The sequence below is a fragment of the Spodoptera frugiperda genome, chromosome 22, assembly GCF_023101765.2.
Source record: "Spodoptera frugiperda isolate SF20-4 chromosome 22, AGI-APGP_CSIRO_Sfru_2.0, whole genome shotgun sequence".
NCBI classification, from domain to species: Eukaryota; Metazoa; Arthropoda; class Insecta; order Lepidoptera; family Noctuidae; genus Spodoptera; species Spodoptera frugiperda.
Window position 1 is genome coordinate 3,478,666 of NC_064233.1, and position 26,994 is coordinate 3,505,659.

At 38.5% G+C, this 26,994-nt stretch overlaps 1 long non-coding RNA gene across 3 annotated transcripts; it reads left to right on the plus strand.

The window, feature by feature from the left end:
- The first annotated feature begins 4,168 nt into the window (after positions 1-4,168).
- LOC126912140 (uncharacterized) lies at positions 4,169-21,022 on the plus strand. Of its 3 annotated transcripts, none has more exons than XR_007706786.1 (4): positions 4,169-5,466; positions 9,536-10,751; positions 16,060-16,354; positions 20,909-21,022. It is a non-coding gene; the product is annotated as an uncharacterized LOC126912140 (long non-coding RNA). The 3 variants fall into 3 exon arrangements; XR_007706785.1 differs by lacking the exon at positions 20,909-21,022 and adding an exon at positions 19,022-19,203; XR_007706784.1 differs by lacking the exon at positions 20,909-21,022 and having other exon boundaries at positions 16,060-16,915.
- The last annotated feature ends 5,972 nt before the right edge of the window (positions 21,023-26,994 follow it).

Sequence of the window (26,994 nt, forward strand, 5' to 3'; positions counted from 1 at the left end):
ACCCATCTCCGGGGCAACGGTAACGCAGCAGGAGTAGGAACGGGTCAACAAAACCACGATAGTTGAGTTAACCCAGCGAGTCACTGGAATTGTCGCGATTTTGGCAGTGAAATCGTCCTGCGTCGAGACAAAATTGTTTAATGCGGAACGTGAGTTAGACAGGTGTAAGTCGTCGTCTTGCGTGATAGCGGTAAATAAGCCGGTCAATAATAAAATCTCATATTATGTCGAATCATTGAAACTCCGTTTACTCAAAGTCGCGACCGCGATGGCATCCGAATAAACAAAATAAAATAAAATTTACTGTTACATACGTGATATAGAAATGAATGCTAGGTTTGGCTTAAAACATAAAAGTACTTAGAATAAATGCAAAGCAAATACCTCACTTGAGAAGTAGGTGTAACCTATACCTATGTGTGGTATTAGTGTAATTTCGTAAGGTGTCGAAAATAAGAGAGGTGCTACAGCATGTCAAGGTGTCAGACACAAGTCCAAGTCAGTAAACGAAATGTGACATTCTACACATGTACACAATCCTGTACTGGAGATATTTTAAAAGCTCTCACACCTAAATTCGAGCACATTACAAACGCTGACAGAGTTTTCTTCAATCTACAGCATATCAAAGTGTAAATCCAAAATAAGCGACATATTTAAAGAATGTGTAACGTAGAAATAAATCTAGATAATTATAGGACGGTATAAATGCAGTGCGTTCCTGCGTGTGTAGATACACGCAGGAACGTAGTTATATTGTGGATGACAAATGTCATACTAATGGAAATGATAGGCGATTCACGGACCTGAGTAAACTTTTCTATGCCTGCATGTGTAGATAGTAGAATAACAAATGTCTTACTGCTTGAAATGGTCAGCGTTTTACGGACCTGAGTATTATAACTATCCCGACCGTTTTAAACTACAGTCTGAGCCGTAGGACAAGTCGTCAAACATGAAACTGCTACTGCGGAGATCAAGACTCGTATTACACAATCATAAGAAAGGCTCTATACAGACTACTCAATCCAGTAAAGCAGAGACTGAGCTGAGTAGCAGGGTGTTGTCTTGTGTCGCTTCGCAAAGCAGGCGATGGAGGCGTCTACTGCAACGGACATCAAATGTAATTTTTAATAAGATAAAACGATGTACAGTAGAACTCGGATCTAAGGAAAATCAATTATCCGAATTAATGGGGACCGGGACCCATTCGGATAATCAAATATTCGGATAATCGGATTTTTTCAAAAAAATTGCCATTGAAGAGAATAAAAGCTACGTTTTGATATTGCACTATTTTTTTATTGAATTAAATTGCGGGGGAAGTCAGCGTAGGCACAACGGCAAGTTAAGACAAGTCAAGTCAAGACTTGACAAACACTGGCTTCGCGGGGGGGGAGAATAATAGCGCACTTAGACTTTTTTTGACAATTTTTGTGATTCGGATAATCGGCGATTCGGATAGTCGGAGTTCGGATAATTGGAGTTCTACTGTAGTTTTCTATACAGTCTATAGAGTTCCGCACACATATCATGTCGACGTTAATGATAAATGCTGGCTATTGGCAATCTACTGGTACAACAGTACTGTCGACACTAGACCGGCGATCAAATGAGTAAATCACTCGTAAAAGCGACCATCCACAACTAATTATCATCAACAGCACGTCAAGAAGTGTGACTAAAGTATAAAAAAAAATAAACTCTACTATTGGAGAATTCAGTTACATTAGTGATAAAGAAATTGCCGGGAAACTATATCTATTAACGAGATGGAAAATCAAAGGGCCCAAGGAAACATAGATGGCCCTAACAAAGTGGTGCAAATAAATGAATCAAAATTGCCTAAAAAAAATATGGAAAAGTGACGGAGCTGAGTAGCAGGGAGATAGCATAGCTGATGGTTCACATTGCTGAAGACACCAAGAGGTGTTCTGAAACGGATCTAAGTAACGTTGAAAATCAAATGCATCGTGATTGTTTAAACCTTCCGACAGCCGTCGTTACAGGTAATACTAAACAAGTGGGAACGACTGTCTACATCAACCACAGCAACAATGTTGTACACGTGTGGACACGGACAGATCATGACGAAGAACTAAAACTCTGTAGTAGTCATACGTGTTTAGAGTTCCGAAACTTTTTCTAGTATTTCACTAGAAAACTCCGTTGGTTCAACAATTATAATCAGTGTTTATGATAGACTGGCCAACAATTGACATTCCACGGACGGCCCTAAGTAGCAGGGAGGTAGACTAGTTCACGGTTTCACCTGCACTCTGTACCTCATCTCTTCGTCATCTTCATACAGCACATCAAGGTGTAAAATCTAAAGTAGACGAAATTACATAAAATAATCCTTACTAGAGATCTATTTAAGAGAAAAAGTATATATACATACCGTATATATGTAGGCATGTTCGTTGAAACAACTGGCATGCTGCGAATTCGTGGAAACAACCGACTATAATACTGGCAGAATTGTCTTCGATCTACATCACGTCAAATCTAAAAAGTAGAAATCTAAAACATATGCTTGAATATGGTCAGATAACCTATTAAAACCTAGGTACAATAAAAAGAACGGTATTCACAAAATTTTAAGGTGTTGAGACCTAGAGAGATACCTTTGCCATAATGCTTACATATCGGGGGAAGGCATGGCTACACAGGTCACTTCTAACCTTTTTAGAAAGTCAGCAGTAAGTAGCGTTTGATATGTTGTCAGCCCCGGTATGTGTGTCGCAAGGAGCTGAACCAGTACCAGCCGGAGTCCCTGCTGTGCCGCGAGCGCACCTCCCCCTACACCAAGTAGCACGAGGAATCAAAACAGCGAGCTATCGTTGACGTAAAAAATGTTCTCAAACGGACCTGAGCAGCAATAGCGTGTTACACTATAACACTATATTCGTGCAACCACAACACGGGGAGGTGCAGAGTAAATTAAAACTACGTCAATTCTCCTTACACTAATCTAATTATGTAGCACAAATCGTATAGCACAGAGCGCGCTAGGATACTGGTCTGGCAAATGTATACGAAATCCATCAACAGCACATCAAGTATGTACATATACACCACAAGACGTTACAATACATCACTTGATGCCAGGTGAAACCAAAGACGTTGAAATTACTGAATAAATAAGAACAGCAGTAGATGCCACGTTAATAGCAATGTAGAATGACCTGAGTAGCAAGGGAGACAGAATAGCTTACAGCTGACGAGTCACCCGTGGCGGTGAAACACCAGAAAAGATGCGGAACTCCATATAGACCACGTCGTCACCTTGACGTGCTGTAGACTGAAGAAGACTCTGCCAGCCGACGTCAGCTGTTCCCTCATCTTGAGTATCACTTGTAGGACGATGTGGTTTTCTATACAGTCTATAGAGTTCCGCAACTTTCTCTAGTATTCCACCGCGTGACTCTTTGGCTGTCAAGTCTCTTAACACCTCGGTTTACCTTTAACCAAGAATGTTTAAAAATTAAAAGTAAGACAATAGAAACTACCTCTTGCAAATCTAACGACCGCAACAAAACTATTAACAAGCTACGGACCTGGGTATTGTAATCTAGAGATACAATTTGTAGTACTGTCAATACTAGATCAGTGAGTAACTGCAAAGAATGGAACCACTAAATGGACCTGAGTAGCAGGGAGATAAAAGAAACGTATATACCTGCGTATGTCGCCAAGATACGGATCTGAGTAGCAGTGAGACAGGCAGCTCAGATTCAGTCACTAAAGGTTTAACAGTATAAGTATGCGACTTCGATGACAACAAATCCACAGTACGTCGAGAAGTTCGACTATACTGACATCATCATGAGAACGACTGCCTGATTTGGCAAAATGTATATTGTGATTTGGAAGACACAGCACATCAAGATAACGAAATATGTTACTTCCACCTTGAAGAGAAACTGCGGGCTTCTCTTAAGGAACTGAACAAGTCAAAAAAACTGTGCAGTCAATTGCACCAGGAACAAGATGATAGTGAATTTGAAACTACAGTAATCCAACTTATTTTAAAGATTTTGTAAGGAAATTATTGGAAGTACATAACATCTAATAGACAGTTAATAATTGAAACAAAAATTAAAAACTTGAAAGATATACCATATCGTGTAGACAGCACATCAAGGTCCTAAACCTAAGACCGACTCTGTAAATAAAAACCGACATCCTACACATGTCAACTAAATACTGACGTATGCATCTTTGACGACAAATCTGTGGCGCCGTATTAAAACTTAAACCTGGGTCCCGGTGAGCTCGTGGAAATAGCGAGTCTCAGTAACAGTCACGATTACTTGGACATTTTACAAAATGTCATGTTGCCGACTGTGCGGGTTGCTTATCCGCACGAACATATTTATTTCGTGCAGGATAATAGCGCACGGATCGTGCAAAACTGGTTCCAAAACCAAGTAAACATGACTGTTATTTATTGGCCAGCAAAAAGACCCGATTTAAACCCCATAGAAAATCTGTGGGGTCATATGGTGCTAAACTGGGACTCATCGGAAATTAAATCTAAAGCCAATTTAGACGACGTAGTAATGTCGACCTGGGAGTCATTACGCGGTAGCAACATTTGCACGAACATGGTGCAAAGCATGAGCAGAAGCTTGCAAGAGGTAATAGACCGAGAGGGTTTACCCACTCACTACTAAACTTAATTCAGATTTAGGCAGGCTCAGTAACTGATTCAGAAATCGAAACAAGTCAGCGCTGACCCAAAACATTCGTGTAGGAATTTAATGCTAGCAGCATGAAGTTCAAATTTATTTGTATTGTATTGTCAGCGCTGACTTATATCGATTTCTGAATCAGTTACTGAGCCAAATTATATACAGTCCAAATTGACTACAATGTTAATATTTTTAAAATAATATTAAAATGCAGTCTAGACAAAACCTGTGATAAAACGGTGAAGTGATTATATTGTTATGCGGTTAGAAATTGTCATAATTTCTTTCTATTTAAGTGACTATAGACATCACTTGGGATAGTGACTCATGTCATTCCATAAAAAAAACTTTGTTGTAGTAATAAAATCAACAAATTCATAACAAAAACTAACAGATTAGTCAAAAGACAAAAGTTTTTTTTTATAAAAAAATTAAATTAAACAAAGAGAGATTCCGGATTCCTAGCTAACTTAATATTTACTATTCTAAATTAAATCAAAAGAATAGGATAAATGAAACTGACACCCAGAACCTACAATCAGAACTAGACCACTTGACAGCAAAGTTGCAGTTGTAGAATACATGAAAACCAACGGACCTGAGTAGGTATTGTAGGTATTTCATTACCAGTAAATTTTATTTGAAAATAACAGCACATCAAGGTGATATCAAAGTAATTCGTACTAAGTCATAGTGTACACGAAATATCTTTGATGTAGAAATGAACATAAAGAAAGGACAAAGTGCTACTGGCTCAGGGCACGGGGAGGTCCACTTACAGTTGTCATAGGCTAAAATACGTAGCAGTGTGAAGTACAATGTGTTTTATTTGATTGCAAAAGACATGGTTGACAGATACAACCACCGATTGATATATATACAATAACAAAGTGAGTAATAACAGCACGTCAAGACGTTCAAACAAAGGGGGCAAAGCACTCCATTACATATCAGTGAATAATGACGACGAATAGTAAGGAGCAAACTCTATTCAGCGACAAGAGAAACAGTTTCTCAAACCTTGATCACTCAATGTACACACTACCGACACTCAAACTGTGGGAACAACTGGTCAGTGCTTACAGAGTTGTGCTTCGAGTCACAGCAGATAAAGGTCGCGAAGAAAAGTAGGCGACATACATAAACAACGTGTGGCGAAGTAACAATGACTATAAGACCGAATTAAGACAATGATACACAGATGTCATGTTCAGACAATACCCTGTTTAATATCGCCAACTAACATAATAAAGACATCAGAAATGCTGTAAAAAGCTAAAGACATTTATGAGAAAATTAACGGACCTGAGTAGCAGAGAGATAGATAGATTCTACAACGAGCCTTACTTGTTCTACAGGGCATCAATATAAGAATAGAAGTCAAGGAAACACTTGAAGCCGCGTGCCTCACTACAACTACACAATCAGTTCTATGAACAGCACATCAAGGCGATATATCAAAGTAATTCGTACTAAGTCATAGTGTACACGAAATATCTTTGATGTAGAAATGAACATAAAGAAAGAGTCTGTAACTTCCATCAAACCATCGTTGACAAAAACGCTTCACTCAAGAACGAACTGGCTGAATTGCATGTCCAGTATATGGACGTGCTCGACCAACACAGCCAGCTGCAGTATACGATCTCAACATTCCAAGATTGCAGTAACACACATGAAGCTGCTCTTCAAAGAATTACTGAACTAGAGTCTGAATTGTGCGATGCCCATAGGATCATATCTTGCTCGCAGTCAACTCAAGTTGATACACAACACATTGACACGAACACACTGTATGACGAGTTAATTGGTAGTGGACTCCAGTGTAGGGAGCCAGTAACTATAGATTTGACTGGTGAGGATACCGTACACATCTCCCCCTTTAGAAGTCACAACAAGTTGAAAATGTATATAAAAATTAACAAACTAATTAAACGAATTCAGAAATCATTGAAATAATTGTTAGTTTATACAAATAAACATCACGATTGCATCAACGGGTTACGGACCTGAGCAGCAGTAGCGTGTTACACTATAACACTATATTCGTGCAACCACAACACGGGGAGGTGCAGAGTAAATTAAAACAACGTCAATTCTACTTACACTAATCTAATTATGTAGCACAAATCGTATAGCACAGAGCGCGCTAGGATACTGGTCTGGCAAATGTATACGAAATCCATCAACAGCACATCAAGTATGTACATATACACCACAAGACGTTACAATACGTCACTTGATGCCAGGTGAAACCAAAGACGTAGGAATGACTGAATGAAGAAGAACAGCAGTAGATGCCACGTTAATATCGGAAGTAAGTGACCTGAGAAGCAAGGGTGACCACCAGAAAAGATGCGGAACTCCATATAGACCACGTCGTCACCTTGACGTGCTGTAGACTGAAGAAGACTCTGCCAGCCGACGTCAGCTGTTCCCTCATCTTGAGTATCACTTGTAGGACGATGTGGTTTTCTATACAGTCTATAGAGTTCCGGAAGCTTTCTCTAGTATTCCACCGCGTGACTCTTTGGCTGTAAAGTCTCTTAACACCTCGGTTTACCTTTAACCAAGGATACTAAAAGCAACTAAACCTACAAAATCAAATGAAAAAAACCAAACACAAAACCTCAAATGTTGCAAGCAGAAGATTAATACAGTAAGACTCGACATTTCTGGACTAAAAGCTTAAAAATTATGTACTTTAAACTTGAAAACCATAAAGAAGAGCCATGACGGATCTGAGTAACAAGGTACTAGATTAACAGATTCATAACCAAAGGGTTGGTTTTTCGTACCTACTACAAGTATACCATGTTCGGCGCTCTGATTGGCTAGCTCCAATGAAGGAACCAATAGTACGAAAAACAAACTCGTGGTAGCTCGCCACCCGAACAGAACCAGATCCATGCGTACGGCGTGTCGCGTTCCGCACGCGCCTCAAGCCATGAGAGCCAGTCCGGCTGATCTCTGATATGGTTTTTAGTCAGTAAGAGTCTGACACTCCCTCTCACCTCACCCAAGGCGGGAGAAGTCATTGGAAATGATTCCCATAAAACAAAAAATAATAGTGAAAGAGGTTACAGGTGTAGCTGTATGCATTCACCATTTACTTCACCAAACAATCCGACCTCTCATTGAAATGGTTGGCAATACTACCACCAAAGCAACTTTAAACTTTTTACGAGTGCACGACAAAGAGCCACCGACACAACACGTATCCGCATTGTTGCAAGCAGAAGATTAATACAGTAAGACTCGACATTTCTAGACAAAGGCTTTAAAATTAAGCATTTTGAATTTGGAAGGAATAATGGTTGAGGTAGATCAACGGACCTGAGTAACAAGATATAGATTTACAGATTCATATCCGGCCTCATCTAGTTATTTATGAGATTGACGTGTAAAAGAATTACATTGTAACCTATTTGCAAAAATAAATATCATTCAGGAGTAGGAACAGTTTTGGTCAGTAATGTCATCTTGTGTGACAGAGACATTAGAAATTCTAACACTCTCTCTCACCTCACCCGAGGCGGGGAAAGACATTAGAGAAAATTCCCATAAAACAAGAAATTAATAGTGAAAGGGGTTACAGGTGTAGCTGTATGCATTCACTATTTACTTCGCCAACCAATCAGACTTATACACCGAAATGTTGGCAATAATAATCACAAGAAACCTTAAATTTTATTAAAGTGCACGACAAAGAGCCACCACTATCTTAGACTCTTCTGATCTCCGAGAACTGCTCGACAAAGAACCACCGATTGAAGTACCTGAATAAAAACAGGGAAACACACTCGTCATTTTAGCCGTTCTTGACTAATTAGCTTCACATCTCTTAATTATTATTATAACTTCCTTCTTACTGTCTCTGTCTCCATTTCCAATATGATTCTCACACGTAAAGTCCATGCTCGCCAGGAGGAGTCAAAGCTTAACTTGGCTTTGAGCGAACTAAAGGCCTCAAGGGAGTTGTGTGAACAATTAATGAAGGAAAGAAATGACAATGAGAGGGAATTCTTAGACGTTTTAAATAGTAATAGAAAGCTGAAATGTGAAATGGTTCAGTTACATATTCAACACACTAAAGCCATTGAGGCTCGGGAGAGGCTCCAATTCATTGTGGACGTAGTTCAGTCAATGTAGCAATGAGTACGAACAGACATTACATGACAAAGCTCTCTTAGAACAACAGCTACATGAGGCCAATAATCAAATTAGCCAACTAGAAACATTAAACCTCAACATCACGGCCAGTCTGAATAACAGTCTCTTCAGCGAGTTGGTGTCAGCCCGTGCTTCTCAATCACAACATATAGACTTGAATCCAGTGACTATAGACCTCACCTGTGATAGTGATTCATGTCATTCCATAAAAATCACTTTGTTGTAGTAATAAAAAACTAAAGAAATATATTAAAATCAACAAATTCATAACAAAAACTAACAGATTAGTCAAAAGACAAAAGTTTTTATTATAAAAAATGATAAATAAAACAGAGAGATTCTTTCCGGCTTCTAAACCAACTTAATATTTACTATTCTAAATTAAATCAAAAGAATAGGATAAATGAAACTGACACCCAGAACCTACAATCAGAACTAGGCCACTTGACAGCAAAGTTGCAGTTGTAGAATACATGAAAACCAACGGACCTGAGTAGGTATTGTAGGTATTTCATTACCAGTAATGACAGAACAATTCTATAATAACTGCACATCAAGGTGATATCAAAGTAATTCGTACTAAGTCATAGTGCACACGAAATATCTTTGATGTAGAAATGAACATAAAGAAAGGACAAAGTGCTACTGGCTCAGGGCATGGGGAGGTCCACTTACAGTTGTCATAGGCTAAAATACGTAGCAGTGTGAAGTACAATGTGTTTTATTTGATTGCAAAAGACATGGTTGACAGATACAACCACCTATTGATATATAGACACGGACAAGAATAGTCACATACAGCACGTCAAGACGTTCGACCAAAATGGGAAAAAACACTCCATTACTATCCATTAAATATCAGTGAATAATGACGACGAATAGTAAGGAGCAAACTCTATCCAGCGACAAGAGAAACAGTTTCTCAAACCTTGATCACTCAATGTACACACTACCGACACTCAAACTGTGGGAACAACTGGTCAGTGCTTACAGAGTTGTGCTTCGAGTCACAGCAGATAAAGGTCGCGAAGAAAAGTAGGCGACATACATAAACAACGTGTGGCGAAGTAACAATGACTATAAGACCGAATTAAGACGATGATACACAGATGTCATGTTCAGACAATACTTTGTTTAATATCGCCAACTAACATAATAAAGACATCAGAAATGCTGTAAAAAGCTAGAGAGATTTATGAGAAAATTAACGGACCTGAGTAGCAGAGAGATAGATAGATTCTACAACGAGCCTTACTTGTTCTACAGGGCATCAATATAAGAATAGAAGTCAAGGAAACACTTGAAGCCGCGTGCCTCACTACAACTGCGAGTATAGATAGTAAAAGCTATCAACTCACACATGAGAGTCCACACTCGACAACTGACGACTATGGTGGACATCATGACACGAACACGTGCCACTAACATTGATGAACAAAAAGATGACTAACGAACAGCACATCAAGGTGATATATAAGTAATTCGTACTAAGTCATAGTGTACACGAAATATCTTTGATGTAGAAATGAACATAAAGAAAGAGTCTGTAACTTCCAATCCACATTTCACAATTTCTGTGGAAGTTCCTTATTGTACGAATGGAATTACTGACTCGCACCATTTTGTTAAACGTACACAAACAGTTGTGAAGATAATGGCCAATCTAAAGGCTAGGGGGAATAGTTATTGCTAAAATGCACGACAAAGATCAAATAACACACTCAAATATAAAACAATATAAGAAAGTAAAGGCATAATGTAAGGGACATAAAGATGTTTATATTATTATGAAACAAAAAGTGTCTTGCGCTGGACCTGAGAAGAATCCAGCAAACAGATAAAAAATGTACATCAGTGAGTTCCAGAACTAAGACATATAAGGTATCTACAACAAATCATGTCATTAGAAAATAAGGATTACTAACTTATGATCCGAAGCCGGCTGCGGAAGACGACAGACCTGATTACGTATCGTAACACTGAAGACGCTATGGGTGACAGTTTCATCACGACGGTGAAATTCCAGAAACCATAGCATGTCGACGTAGCACAGCTACAAACGACTAATGTCGATGCCAGAATATTAAAACAAGATTTGGATTCTGTTCAGTGTTGCAGAAAGATAAACAAGAATGAAAACCATCATTGTTCTACAAGGTATCAATACAAGTCAAGGATAAGTTTGAACCAACGTCCCTCAAGAGCAGAGAGTAACCAAACTGCACAGAGAGAAAGCACAGGGACTTTAGTTGTACCCGAGCGGGATACATACAATAGGAGCCGGTGTCTCACGTATATACAAGATACTTTTTTATATTGTCAAGCGCCCACAGTTCTACCAATATGTGTTATCATACGCAAAGACTGCTAAAAACACATAATTAATTGACAGACCTGATCAGCAAGGAGACAAGCTACCTCTATAGCCAGTTGACGCTGACAATGCCACGAGTCGTTTGGCAAAACGAGTGATTGTGGCGAGTACTTAAAAGGTATTAGTCTTTTTATGAAGAATGCTTGCTATTGGCAATCTACAGGTACAATAGTACTGTCAACACTAGGCCGGTGATCAAAGGATTTACCGTAAAAGCGACAAAATGCGATGTTCTATCACCATGACAGCACGTCAAGGAGTGTGACTCAAGTTAAAAACTCTATTTATTAGAGAATTCACTAATACCGGAGATACTCAAGATATGGGAACTGTACACCAGTAATACAGTGCAAGCTATGATTTACAGCATCTGGTGTACCAAAATTGTGCTTTGAACTTTTTAATAATAAGCCGAGGCCCTCAAGAGTAGATAGTAACACGGTTACAATTATTACATGCACAAGATCAATGTTAGAATATTAAAGAAAGATGTGGAATCTGTTCAGTGTTGTACAGCATGTCAAGGTGTTAGACACAAGACCAAGTCCGTAAACGAAACGCGACATTCCACACATGTTAACTGAGGACCCACAAAATGTAGGAACGACAAAGATGAACAATGTATGGCACAGAATTAAATTTCATAATCTGAATACAAGCAATGATATACATATGTAGCACAGGGATATGACATATTACTACAAAACATGGACAAAGTGCTACTGGCTCAGGGCATGGGGAGGTCCACTTACAGTTGTCATAGGCTAAAATACGTAGCAGTGTGAAGTACAATGTGTTTTATTTGATTGCAAAAGACATGGTTGACAGATACAACCATCGATTGATACGTAGAGAGTCACAAACAGCACGTCAAGACGTTCGAACGGCTAGTGGGGAAGAGCACTCCATTACTATCCATTACATATCAGTGAATAATGACGACGAATAGTAAGGAGCAAACTCTATTCAGCGACAAGAGAAACAGTTTCTCAAAACTTGATCACTCAATGTACACACTACCGACACTCAAACTGTGGGAACAACTGGTCAGTGCTTACAGAGTTGTGCTTCGAGTCACAGCAGATAAAGGTCGCGAAGAAAAGTAGGCGACATACATTAACAACGTGTGGCGAAGTAACAATGACTATAAGACCGAATTAAGGCAATGATACACAGATGTTATGTTCAGACAATACCCTGTTTAATATCGCAACTAACATAATAAAGACATCAGAAATGCTGTAAAAAGCTAAAGAAATTTACGAGAAAATTAACAGACCTGAGTAGCAGAGAGATAGATAGATTCTACAACGAGCCTTACTTGTTCTACAGGGCATCAATATAAGAATAGAAGTCAAGGAAAAACTTGAAGCCGCGTGCCTCACTACAACTGCGAGTATAGACAGTAAAAGCTATCAACTCACACATGAGAGCCCACACTCGACAACTGACGACTATGGTGGACATCATGACATGAACACGTGCCACTAACATTGATGACAGTTACAAGACACAGTCAACGAACAGCACATCAAGGTGATATATAAGTAATTCGTACTAAGTCATAGTGTACACGGAATATCTTTGATGTAGAAATGAACATAAAGAAAGAGTCTGTAACTTCCAATCCACATTTAATAACATCAAATTAAAGGCAACATAATATATTGTTGCAGGATAATAATATTTCACAGTACCTGAGATGATACACAAACCGATCGACAAAGAGCTACGTAGAAATACACACATATATATCGCCATGCCTGTCTCCCATCAGGGTACGTAGAGATAACATTCTACATTCTTCTAAAAATGGCAGATTTTGGGATGATACTCAAGATATGGGAATGACGAGTGATGCAGTTCCGACTAACAGAACTACATCATTACAGTGTTAGACCAGAACCCGTGACGTAGACAGAACTACATATCTCCGGTATGTGGACGACAGTACACATTTGGGAATAACTGGAATTACAAATAAATGCCAGATTTGGCAGAAGGAGCATAAAGAAATACTACATACAAATAATTGACCTACCCAGAGGTTTCAATATAGAACCCGCTACCCGTTACGAGGCAGCCAGTTGCCCAGCCTCCGCGTCAACCGTGCAGTCATACTATACTGACATCATCATGAAAATTACTGCCTGATTCAGCAAATATATATTGTGATTTGGAGGACACAGCACATCAAGACAACGAAATTTACTTCTTAAACCTTAAATAGAAACTGCGGGCTACTCTTAAGGAACTGAACAGGTCAAAACAGCTGTGTAGCCAATTACTCCAGAAACGAGATGATAGTGAATTTGAAACAACAGTAATCCAACTTATTTTAAAGATTTTGTAAGGAAATTATTGGAAATACATAACATCTAATAGACAGATAATAATTGAAACAAAAATTAAAAACTTGAAAGATATACCATATCTAGTCAACATACACAGCACATCAAGGCTCAAACCCAAGACCGACTCTATAAGTAATGAGCAACATCCTACACATGTCAACTAAATACTGACGTATGCAACTTAGACGACAATCTGTGGCGCCGTATTAAAACTTAAAGCGAAATAAAACCTGGGACATACACTCTCCGACCCCGACACAACTCTATAACAAAAATGGAACATTCAACGAAGAAGAAGATCATCAGACACTAAAATACCTGAAACAGACCTGAGTAGGTAGAGATAGATGCGCGCACGAAACTTTACTGTATACGATAACTCCAGTAAGTGACGTTTGTAAACGAGTACTTCGTATTTGACTTACAGCACGTTAAGGTACTAACACATAGTACGCGACATACATTGTACATGTGTAATGGTTAAGGCAAAATGTGGAGAAACTGTAAACTTCGTTAACAGATATATTTCTCAAATTATTATTATTCTTCGTTAACACATAAAAGAAATGTAAACAAGTTCAGTTATAAACGAACACCTACAGGTCCTCGTTAACATAAATTGAGAGGATTCATGGGAGCCACAGACCTGAGTAGGTAGAGATAGATGCGCGCACGAAACTGCTGCAAGCTTCGAGGACATGAAGGCGCTCTTACTTTGAGGATGACTGCCCATGAAGAGAAGCTCGAGGAAGCCACAGCCACAAATGCACCCCTCGCCTGATATCGCAGAGTTGCAGTCTGAGTACTACGGGCTTTTCATTTAGCAATTCCAGCAAAAAGGATAAAGCAACATCAGTGAGTTTCAATAGACAGTCCTAAGTAGCGGAAAGATGAACAGGAATGACAAAGCGAAACAGCACGTCAAGGAGTGTGACTAAAGGTAAAAACTGTATTATTGGCAAATTCAGTTACAATATATTCAGTGATATTAAAGATATGGGAACTGTACACCAGTAATACAGTGCAAGCTATGATTTACAGCATCACATACAAGTGCTACCAGAATCTGGTGTACCAAAATTGTCCTTTGAATTTTATAATAATAAGCCGAGGCCCTCAAGAGTAGATAGTAACACGGTTACAATTATTACATGCACAAGATCAATGCTAGAATATTAACCGATGCTGATTAAAAGAAACCTGAACCTGAATAAAAACATCCAGATTAATAGAAATTCGATAAAAGAAAGTAAAGTAACGTCTGTACTCATGACAGATTCAAGTGATCGTTTGGCAGAGCCACAGCACGTCAAGGTCTTAGACCAAGTCTGTAAACGAAATGTGACATTGTACACATAATTGGAGTCGTTATTCAGGGCATTTCATTCTAGAAATTGAATTGTTGAAAGAAGAAATGGAAGCTTAGGATACTCAAGACGTGGGGATGACTGACAGATGCAGTACTAGCGAATAATTATTATTAACACTTTAAAGTGTAAACACGAATGTTCTATGAATGGACCTGAGTAGGAAGAAATAGATACATGTAGCACCCATTGAAAACACTGCTCTGTTGAAACACCTACCTGCGGTAATTGTGATGAGGCGCATGAAACCAACTGCCCTCATACAAAAAATAAAAATTTTGTCCCAACTTGCGTGGCGTGTAATAATTTAAAAACTTCAATTACTGTTGCGGTTCGCCCAAGTGTGGCACCTATAAAGCACAACTTATTAAATAATAACATAGGATAGGTTGTCTATAGGTCAGTTAAATCTACACAACGATAGGGTTGCGACGTCCGAGTTAGATAAATTAATAGTCGACTATCAACTTGACATAGTACTTGTAATATATATAAGATAAACGGAATATTAAAATAATATTTATTGTGAGAACCAAGAAGAAAGAAAGACAAATATTCCCAAAAAAAGTTAAGCGAACGCCTGCTTGAGGCGTCGGAGTAAATATAATTAAACACAAATATCAAATACAAATGATACTCAAGATATGGGAATGACGAGTGATGCAGTTCAGTCTAATAGAACTACATCATTACAGTGTTAGACCAGAACCCGTGACGTACATCAAGGATCTAAGACGTAAGTCCAAGCAACCAAAATCTGAATACTAGGTATGGCAGAAGGAACATGTATAAATGCGGTAGAAATGAGTTTCTTGAGAATTATGAGTGGAGACACTTTGACAGATTACATGAACGTGTCAACATGTGGAAAACGAAATAAGAAACGATAGATTGGGTGGATTTCCACCTTAGGATACTTGAAATGTATATCAATATAAGAAAGTAGAGGCATAATGTAAGGGATATAAAGATGTTTATATTATTATGAAACAAAAAGTGTCTTGCGCTGGACCTCGAGTGCAGACACACGGAGAAGAATTCAGCAAACAGATAAAAAATCTACATCAGTGAGTTCCAGAACTAAGAAATATAAGGGATCTACAACAGATCATGTCATTAGAAAATAAAGATTACTAACTTATGATCCGAAGCGACGGACCTGAGGACGTATCACGACACTGAAGACGCTTTGGGTGACAGTTTCATGACGAGTCAACCATGTCAAGGTCCAAACATGTTGACTGAGGACACACAAATGTGGGAATGAGAGCCCACACTCGACAACTGACGACTATGGTGGACATCATGACATGAACACGTGCCACTCTGACGATAGCTACAAAAAACTAAACGCAACTACAAAATCAGTTCTACGAACAGCACATCAAGGTGATATATCAGTAATTCGTACTAAGTCATAGTGTACACGAAATATCTTTGATGTAGAAATGAACATAAAGAAAGAGTCTGTAACTTCCAATCCACATTTAATAACAGATACAGACCACATAGCATGTCGACGTTTATGATAAATACTGGCTATTGGCAATCTTCTGGTACAATAGTACTGTCGACACTAGACCGGCGATCAAATATAGGGATATAAAGATGTTTATATTATTATGAAAAAAAAAAAATGTCTTGAAGAATTCAGCAAACAGATAAACAATCTGTAAGTACGTATTACGACGCTGCTGGAGGCGTAATGGGTTATATGTTGGCTCAACCAAGACGGTGGAATGGAGATGACGACATAGCACTGCTACAAACGACTAATGTCGATGCCAGAATATTAAACCAAGGTGTGGAATCTGTTCAATGTTGTACAGCATGTCAAGGTTCACTAACGACGAAATCAAATACAGAAGGTCAGTAAGTTCCAGGAGTAAGTTGGAAATATAAACGAACCCCTACAGATGGTCATTAACAAGCCAGAAGGGCTTGAAACATTAAGACACCCGAAACAGTGAATAAAGAAGCACAGTAATACCCTAAACAGACCTGAGTAGGTAGAGATAGATGCGCGCACGAAACTTTACTGTATACGATAACACCAGTAAATGACGTTTGTAAACGAGTACTTCGTATTTGACTTACAGCACGTTAAGGTACTAACACATAGTACGCGACATACATTGTACATGTGTAATGGTTAAGGCAAAATGTGGAGAAACTGTAAACTTCGTTAACGCGTATATTTCTATACCCATGTTTGCAATTGAATAAAATATTTTTATTTAAGCAGCGATGTATAGTATAGACCCCCTGTATACAAAATTACAAATTATACTCAAGATAGTATTAAGAAGCTAGTCGCGGCAGAGAGTACAACAGTAATACCTACAGAACATCGAAGTACAAATCTAAAGTAAGCGACATACATAAAACATCTGTAACGTAGAAATAAATCTGGATAATTATAAGACGGAATGGAAGCAGTGATACAAGAAAACACCTACATATGCATATATGTAAGTACCTCATCCAAATGCAGAATAATTCATCATCATTCATTCACCTGAGAAGCAATCTAGTTCTGCAAATATTACACGTAACTATTTCTACGTGAAACGACAACTGAAACGTACTGAATGCACGTCATATAAACCAAACTGGGAGATGGGAATCTAATGACGTAGACACAAACCGCATCACATGCAGAGGTATACGATACTCAAGAATCAAATTAAAGTTAATCTATAGTCTATCCACTTCTGCATTAAGAAGCAGGCGTTGTAAACGAGTACTTCGTATTTGACTTACAGCACGTTAAGTGAAACTACTAAACAAGTACGCGACATTATAAAACTACCTGAGAGAATGCAGGGATATATAATGGAATACTGCTACTTAGCAACACATGCGGCACTCCTATAGACATGTACGTGAACGATTGCTGAACCTGTCAAGTGGACCAAATTGATGTAGTACAGCACGTAAAGGTGACATGCCACTAGCATTATGTAGTGGACGTCTGAACTTGTAATGAAGTCTAGGAACTACTGCGGGAGCTAGCTGATGAATTTTGTTCAAAATTATGAAGTTGATTGTCAAACCAAGCGCACGACAAAGACCCACCGATTCTGGTCACCTGGATCTGATGGTCAGGCATCAAGCGCGAGACATACAATGAAAAATCTACTTACTAGAGCTTGCTGAACTACAGCTGACGAGTCACCCGTGGCGGTGAAACACCAGAAAAGATGCGGAACTCCATATAGACCACGTCGTCACCTTGACGTGCTGTAGACTGAAGAAGACTCTGCCAGCCGACGTCAGCTGTTCCCTCATCTTGAGTATCACTTGTAGGACGATGTGGTTTTCTATACAGTCTATAGAGTTCCGCAACTTTCTCTAGTATTCCACCGCGTGACTCTTTGGCTGTCAAGTCTCTTAACACCTCGGTTTACCTTTAACCAAGAATGCTTAAAAGCGCAAGATATCGTTGTCTTTGTGGTACAGCATGTCAAGGTGTTAGACACAAGTCCAAGTCAGTAAACGAAAAGCGACATTCCACACATGTATACAATCCTATACTGGAGATATTTTAAAGGCTCTCACACCAAAATTAGTGCATATTACTAACGATAAGAGGGACGGGCAGATAAAGTTGTCACGAAAAAAAGTAGGCGACATACATAAACAACGTGTGGCGAAGTAACAATGACTATAAGACCGAATTAAGACAATGATACACAGATGTCATGTTCAGACAGTACCCTGTTTAATATCGCCAACTAACATAATAAAGACATCAGAAATGCTGTAAACAGCCAAAGAAATTTATGAGAAAATTAACGGACCTGAGTAGCAGAGAGATAGATAGATTCTACAACGAGCCTTACTTGTTCTACAGGGCATCAATATAAGAATAGAAGTCAAGGAAACACTTGAAGCCGCGTGCCTCACTACAACTGCGAGTATAGATAGTGGAAGCTATCAACTCACACATGAGAGCCCACACTCGACAACTGACGACTATGGTGGACATCATGACATGAACACGTGCCACTAACATTGATAAACAAAAAAATTAGTAACGAACAGCACATCAAGGTGATATATAAGTAATTCGTACTAAGTCATAGTGTACACGAAATATCTTTGATGTAGAAATGAACATAAAGAAAGAGTCTGTAACTTCCAATCCACATTTCACAATGTCTGTGGAAGTTCCTTATTGTACGAATGGAAGGTATTTCTGACTCGCACCATTTTGTTAAACGTACACAAACAGTTGTGAGAAAAATATCCAATATAAAGAACGTAAGAACCTAGTATACCTATTGCCATTCCTACTGCACGACAAAGAGCCACCTATACCAATAATAACCAGATGAGGAAAAATACTCCAGGAAGGGTAGCAGGTGGAAAGACATTGCAAATATTGCACGGAATATTGTCTACGTACCTATTAACAAACATACGTCTCACAATATGTGTGTGGCACACTCTGCATAAAAGTGTGTAAATAATAGCTTAAATAGCATCGCTAGACCCAACAAAAATAGATGAAATAATATTAAAACAAGATGTGGACTATGTTCAGTGTTGTACAGCATGCCAAGGTCCAAACATGTTGACTGAGGACACACAAATGTGGGAATGACAGACGCAGACGTACGTATCAAGTACAAAATACACAGTACAGTTAAACCAAGATCAGTAAGTTCCAGGAGTAAGTTGGAAATATAAACGAACACCTACAGATGGTCATTAATAAGCCAGAAGATCATCTGACACTAAAATACCTGAAACAGACCTGAGTAGGTAGAGATAGACGCGCGATCGAAACTTTACTGTGCAGAGTGCCGTACAATATCTATACGGCAACGATGTTTTACACCGGGATCTCAAAACGACCAACATTCTACATTCTTCTAAAGATAGCGGATTTTGGGATGATACTCAAGATATGGGAATGACGAGTGATGCAGTTCAGTCTAACAGAACTACATCATTACAGTGTTAGACCAGAACCCGTGACGTAGACAGAACTACATATCTCCGGTATGTGGACGACAGTACACATTTGGGAATAACTGGAATTACAAATAAATGCCAGATTTGACAAAGGAGCATAAAAATATACTACGTTACAAATCACCCACTCCGAGGTTTCAATATAGAACTCAGTATGTAAACATTATATCCAGGACTACCGACTCCAACAACACAGTAAGGTCGACGGGAAGAAAAGGTCTAAAACAGAAAATAAACCGACACAGCGGAATACAAACTGCACCAACGTATAGCGCAGTGCTCGCTAGGATACTGGTCTATAACATCGTTAACATTAGGAGATATACTGAGATATTGTCAAACCTGATAAAGAACTGGAAAACTCCGTTGGTTCAACGTGTTTATGATAGACTGGCCAACAAACATTCCACGGACGGACCTAATTGCGAGGTAGACTAGTTCACGGTTTCCCCCACACCCTTTCACGAGTCACCCGTGTCGGTGAAACACCAGAAAAGATGCGGAACTCCATATAGACCACGTCGTCACCTTGACGTGCTGTAGACTGAAGAAGACTCTGCCAGCCGACGTCAGCTGTTCCCTCATCTTGAGTATCACTTGTAGGACGATGTGGTTTTCTATACAGTCTATAGAGTTCCGCAACTTTCTCTAGTATTCCACCGCGTGACTCTTTGCCTGTCAACACTTAACACTTCGGTTTACCTATGACCAAGAATGTTAAAAGCGCAAGATATCGTTGTCTCAGTGCTACAGCATGTCTAAAGACATCAGAAATGCTGTAAAAAGCTAAAGATATTTATGAGAAAATTAACGGACCTGAGTAGCAGAGAGATAGATAGATTCTACAACGAGCCTTACTTGTTCTACAGGGCATCAATATAAGAATAGAAGTCAAGGAAAACCTTGAAGCCGCGTGTTTCACTACAACTACAAAATTGGTTTTACGAACAGCACATCAAGGTGATATATAAGTAATTCGTACTAAGTCATAGTGTACACGAAATATCTTTGATGTAGAAATGAACATAAAGAAAGAGTCTGTAACTTCCAATCCACATTTCACAATTTCTGTGGAAGTTCGGATTGTGCGAATGGAAGGTATTACTGACTCGCACATTTTGTTAAACGTAACAAACAGTTGTGAAGACGTGATAACCAATCTAAAGGACATCACTGGGGAGCATAGCAATTGAGTGCACGACAAAGAGCAAATAAGAAACGCAAATATCTACAATATAAGACAGTAATCATAATGTAAGGGATATAAAGATGTTTATATTATTATGAAACAAACAGTATTGCGCTGGACCTGAGTGCTGACATACGGAGAAGAATCCATCAATAAAAAGTACATCAGTGAGTTCCAGAACTAATACATATAAGGGATCTACAAAGACGTCATTAGAAAATGAGGACTAACTTATGATCCAGCCGGCTGAAGACAGCGACAGAAGACGTATCGCGACATGGAGACTGACAGTTTCATGAATGATTCCAGAACCATAGCATAGCAAGTATTGCAAACTCGCACCATTTTGTTAAACGTACAGTACAGTGTAAAGATAATGGCCAATCTAAATACTTTTTCTTGTGGCAACACTGGGGTAAACAGCTGATTTATAGTTGTCCGTGTTATGTTTTTAAATAATTAATGTTTATTTGCATATTATTCCCTAAATACATCTCAACACTGAGGAAATATTAAATATATAGTGCTTACTATACAGTTTTGAAATATTTTACGTATTTCTTGTGAAATTAGTGAAGTTGAAAAATTCACGGTTACCGGCGTTAAGGATTTGCTAAATTGTCATCTCAATATCAGGTAAAATATAGCATTATTCTAGCGAAATCGGCTATTTTGCATTATAATACTTGTGTTTACAAAGACACTAGTAAATATGGCTTAAGTATTAGGCCGTATAAGTTAATAATATTAATAAACAGCCTCTTTGCGGTTGTTGACACAACTCCTTTGTTTTAAACTACTTAACTTTTCTAGCAGTTTTCTTGACTAAATCAGCTTCAATTTCTCATATTATTAATATAATTTCCATCTTACTGTCTCTTTCTCTAACTTCCAATATGATTCTCACTCGCAAAGCCCCCGGTCTCCAAGAGAATTCAAAACTCAACCTGGCTTTGAGCGAACTGAAGGCTTCAAAGGAGTTGTGTGATCAACTACTGAAGGAAAGAGATGACAATGAGAGGGAATTCTTAGACATTTTAAATAGTAATAGGAAACTGAAATGTGAAATGGCTCAGTTACATATTCAACACACTGAAGCCATTGAGGCCCGGGATAGGCTCCAATTTGTTGTGGACGGATTCAGTCAATGTAGCAATGAGTACGAACAGACATTACATGACAAAGCTCTCTTAGAACAACAGCTACATGACGCTAATGGCCAAATTAGCCAACTAGAAACATTAAACCTCAACATCACGGCCAGTCTGAATAACAGTCTCTCCAGCGAGTTGGTGTCAGCCCGTGCTTCTCAATCACAACATATTGACTTGAATCCAGTGACTATAGACCTCACCTGTGATAGTGATTCATGTCATTCCTTAAAAACACTTTGTTGTAGTAATACGAAACTAAAGAAATATATTAAAATCAACAAATTCATAACAAAAACTAACAGATTAGTGAAAAGACAAAAGTTTTTCATAAAAAGTGTTAAATTAAACAAAGAGAGATTCCGGCTTCTAAACCGACTTAATATTTACTATTCTAAATTAAATCAAAAGAATAGGAATTATGAAACTGACACCCAGAACCTACAATCAGAATTAGACCACTTGACAGCAAAGTTGCAGTTGTAGAATACATGAAAACCAACGGACCTGAGTAGGTATTGTAGGTATTTCATTACCAGTAATGACAGAACAATTCTATCATAACAGCACATCAAGGTGATAATATATTAAAGTAATTCGTACTAAGTCATAGTGTACACGAAATATCTTTGATGTAGAAATGAACATAAAGGAAGAGTCTGTAACTTCCAATCCACATTTGCTGCATTTGCAGTTGCTGAAGTGCACGACAAAGAGCAAATAAGAAACGCAAATATAAAACAATATAAGAAAGTAAAGGCATAATGTAAGGGACATAAAGATGTTTATATTATTATGAAACAAAAAGTGTCTTGCGCTGGACCTCGAGTGCAGACACACGGATAAGAATTCAGCAAACAGATAAAAAATGTACATCAGTGACTTCCAGAACTAAGAAAATATAAAGGATCTACATCAGATCATGTTATTAGAAAATAAGGACTAACTTATGATCCGAAGCCGGCTGCAGAAGACAGCGACAGACCTGAGTACGTATCACGACACTGGAGACGCCATTGGTGACAGTTTCATGACGATGAAATTCCAGAAACCATAGCATGGAAGGTATTACAAACTCGCACCATTTTGTTAAACGTACACAAACAGTTGTGAGGATAATGTTCAATCTAAAGAACATGAGAACCTAGTATACCTATTGCCATTCCTACTGCACGACAAAGAGCCACCTATACCATTAATTACCAGATGAGGAAACATACTCCAGGAAGAGTAGCAGGTGGACAGACATTGCAAATATTGCACGGAATATTGTCTACGTACCTATTAACAAACATACGTCTCACAATATGTGTGGCACACTCAGCATAAAAGTGTGAAATAATAGCTTAAATAGCACCGCTAGACCCAACTAAGATAAAGGATATAATATTAAAACAAGATGTGGACTATATTCAGTGTTGTACAGCATGTCAAGGTGTTAGATACAAATCCAAGTCCGTAAATGGAAAGTAAGATTCCACACATGAACCAAACAGAATATATAAAGCGTTTCAATAGAAAACCCTGTAGTCAGCAAAAATAACGGACCTGTGTAGCAGAGAGACAGATAGATTCTACAACGAGCCTTACTTGTTCTACGTACGCGTAAAATATTGTGGAGAAGAGATGGTGAAAGATATAAAAATTGCAACCTTCTGCCTTGTAGGACCAGTGGCCGTATTACTGTTACTGTCGGGTACTGGGGTTGGATGTCTTCCCTGGGTCCCGGTGAGCTCGTGGACATAACGGGTCGCAATAACAGTCACGATTACTTGGACATTTTACAAAATGTCATGTTGCCGACTGTTCGAGTTGCTTATCTGCACGAACATATTTATTTCGTGCAGGATAATAGCACAGTCTACCGCGCACGGATCGTGCAAAACTGGTTCCCAAACCAAGTAAACATGACTGTTATTGATTGGCCAGCAAAAAGCCCCGATTTAAACCCCATAGAAAATCTGTGGGGTCATATGGTGCTAAACTGGGACTCATCCGAAATAAAATCTAAAGCAAATTTAGATGACGTAGTAAAGTCGACCTGGGAATCATTACGCGGTTGCAACATTTGTGCGAACATTTGTGCGAACATGGTGCAAAGCATGAGCAGAAGGTTGCAAGAGGTAATAGACCGAGAGGGTTTACCCATTCACTACTAAACTTAATTCAGATTTAGACAGGCTCAGTAACTGATTCAGAAATCGAAACAAGTCAGCGCTGACCCAAAACATTCGTGTAGGAATTTAATGCTAGCAGCATGAAGTTCAAATTTATTTGTATTGTTTTTTTTTTGGGTCAGTGCTAACTTATATCGATTTCTGAATCAGTTACTGAGCCAAATTATATACCGTCCAAATTAACTACAATGTTAATATTTTTAAAATATAATTAAAATGCAGTCTAGACAAAACCTGTGACAAAAACGGTAAAGTGATTATATTGTTATGCGGTTAGAAATTGTCATAATTTCTTTCTATTTAACATGTTGACACATCACTTTTGATTTTTTAATAACTTAACTGCTGTTCAACTTGTTTGAAACATTATATTTACGCTCATTGTAGTGAGAATGGCCTGAGTAGCAAGGGAGACAGAATAGCTTACAGCTGACGAGTCACCCGTGGCGGTGAAACACCAGAAAAGATGCGGAACTCCATATAGACCACGTCGTCACCTTGACGTGCTGTAGACTGAAGAAGACTCTGCCAGCCGACGTCAGCTGTTCCCTCATCTTGAGTATCACTTGTAGGACGATGTGGTTTTCTATACAGTCTATAGAGTTCCGCAACTTTCTCTAGTATTCCACCGCGTGACTCTTTGGCTGTCAAGTCTCTTAACATCTCGGTTTACCTTTAACCAAGGATACAAAAAAAAACCAACTAAGCCCTATCTCACAAAATGTATGGACGATTGATGCTAAAGTATCAAAGTGAAAGTTTCTTGAGAATTGTGAGTGGAGACACTTTGACAGATTACATGAACGTGTCAACATTTGGATAACGAAATTAGAAACGATATATTGCGTGGATTTCCACCTTAGGGTACTTGAAATGTATATCAATATAAGAAAGTAAAGGCATAATGTAAGCGATATAAAGATGTTTATATTATTATGAAACAAAAAGTGTCTTGCGCTAAACCTCGAGTGCAGACACACGGAGAGGAATTCAGCAAACAGATAAAAAATGTACATCAGTGAGTTCCAGAACTAAGACATATAAGGGATCTACAACAGATCATGTCATTAGAAAATAAAGATTACTAATTTATCGTTTAACCGCCGCCGGAGACGACGGGAGCGACGGACCTGAGTACGTATCACGACACTGGAGACGTTATGGGTGACAGTTTCATCACGACGGTGAAATACCAGAAAACATTGAAATCAACAAAAATATTACACAGCATGTCAAGGTGTGTTTTGGACTGCCATTAAGGAATAATAACAAAAATATTTACTTAGATACACAACTTTAAATCTCAATGGATATTATGAAATAGGTGCGTCAAGCACTGAGTAGTGGTTTATTATAAAACTACATCGACCTACAAGTGACACCCACGATGTGGGACTGGGAATTTTCAAAAGTATGGACGATACTTTTTAAAAGAGTAACGATGGAGCTTCTTGCTCTTTCTTCTCCATTCGAAACTAGACTTTCGAACGAGCATCTAGCTTCACTAACAGACAGACTGACAAACAATTCAATTGTGCCTAATTTTTGACTTAATATGACCTAAAACACCTTCAAAGTTAGGGGATCAGAGGGTTTAGTACAAGTTTGTGATTATTTGTCTGCAGCATATACTTTTTCTCCAGGCCTAGTTAGGCCTAGTTACGCCTAGTTTTCAACACCAAGTAAATGTTGAGGACATCACTTCCAAGATGGAGAACATATACCGTCTTGTAGATTATTTTAAAATATTAGACACGTATTTTTTATTTTCTTACGGAAATAAATACTTTCAAAGATATATCCATTTGAAATATCGCGTGACGTCACTTTAGAGTACGTTTTATACTGAATAGTGACGTAGTTAACTCTCACTCCTAAACTTTGATTCGTTTTAAGTATTGTTATCTTATATGACAAAATAAAAAAATACGTGTCTAATATTTTTTCATTACCTAACTGACGGACTAATTAGATTTTTAATTTTCATACCCCGTCATCATCCCTATTGTATGTAGGAACGTAATAGGAAGATGAAACGTTGACTGATGAATGACTGATGTGAAGCATGATCAAGTAAGGGTGAAAGGGATGACGTATGAGGTGTGAAAGAGACAAGAGTATGATGTAAAAGATTGAAGAATGAAAGGGACTGACACAAGGGGGAGGCAACATGAGGATTTGGGGCCTTAGTCTGCTGTTACAATTGTGTCAGAATGGTCGATCATTGATCAGTGCAAGAGGGATGGAGCTATACAACCTACATAGCTCCGTCCCTCTTGCCCTACTCAGTGATCGACAATTCTGACACAATTGTAATAGCAGACTAAGGCCCCTGCAGACGAGCTATAATGACTAAAGACGTTTATCTTAAAAGAGAAAATAAAACTTCAGTTATATCAAGAGAATCTGGTGTATTAGGGGCCATCCATTAATTACGTCACACCTTAAGGGGGGGTTATGTGAGAAGGGGGCGGGAGGGGTCTTAAATTTCCTGACGTCACATTTTAATTATTTTAACTGTTAAAACAA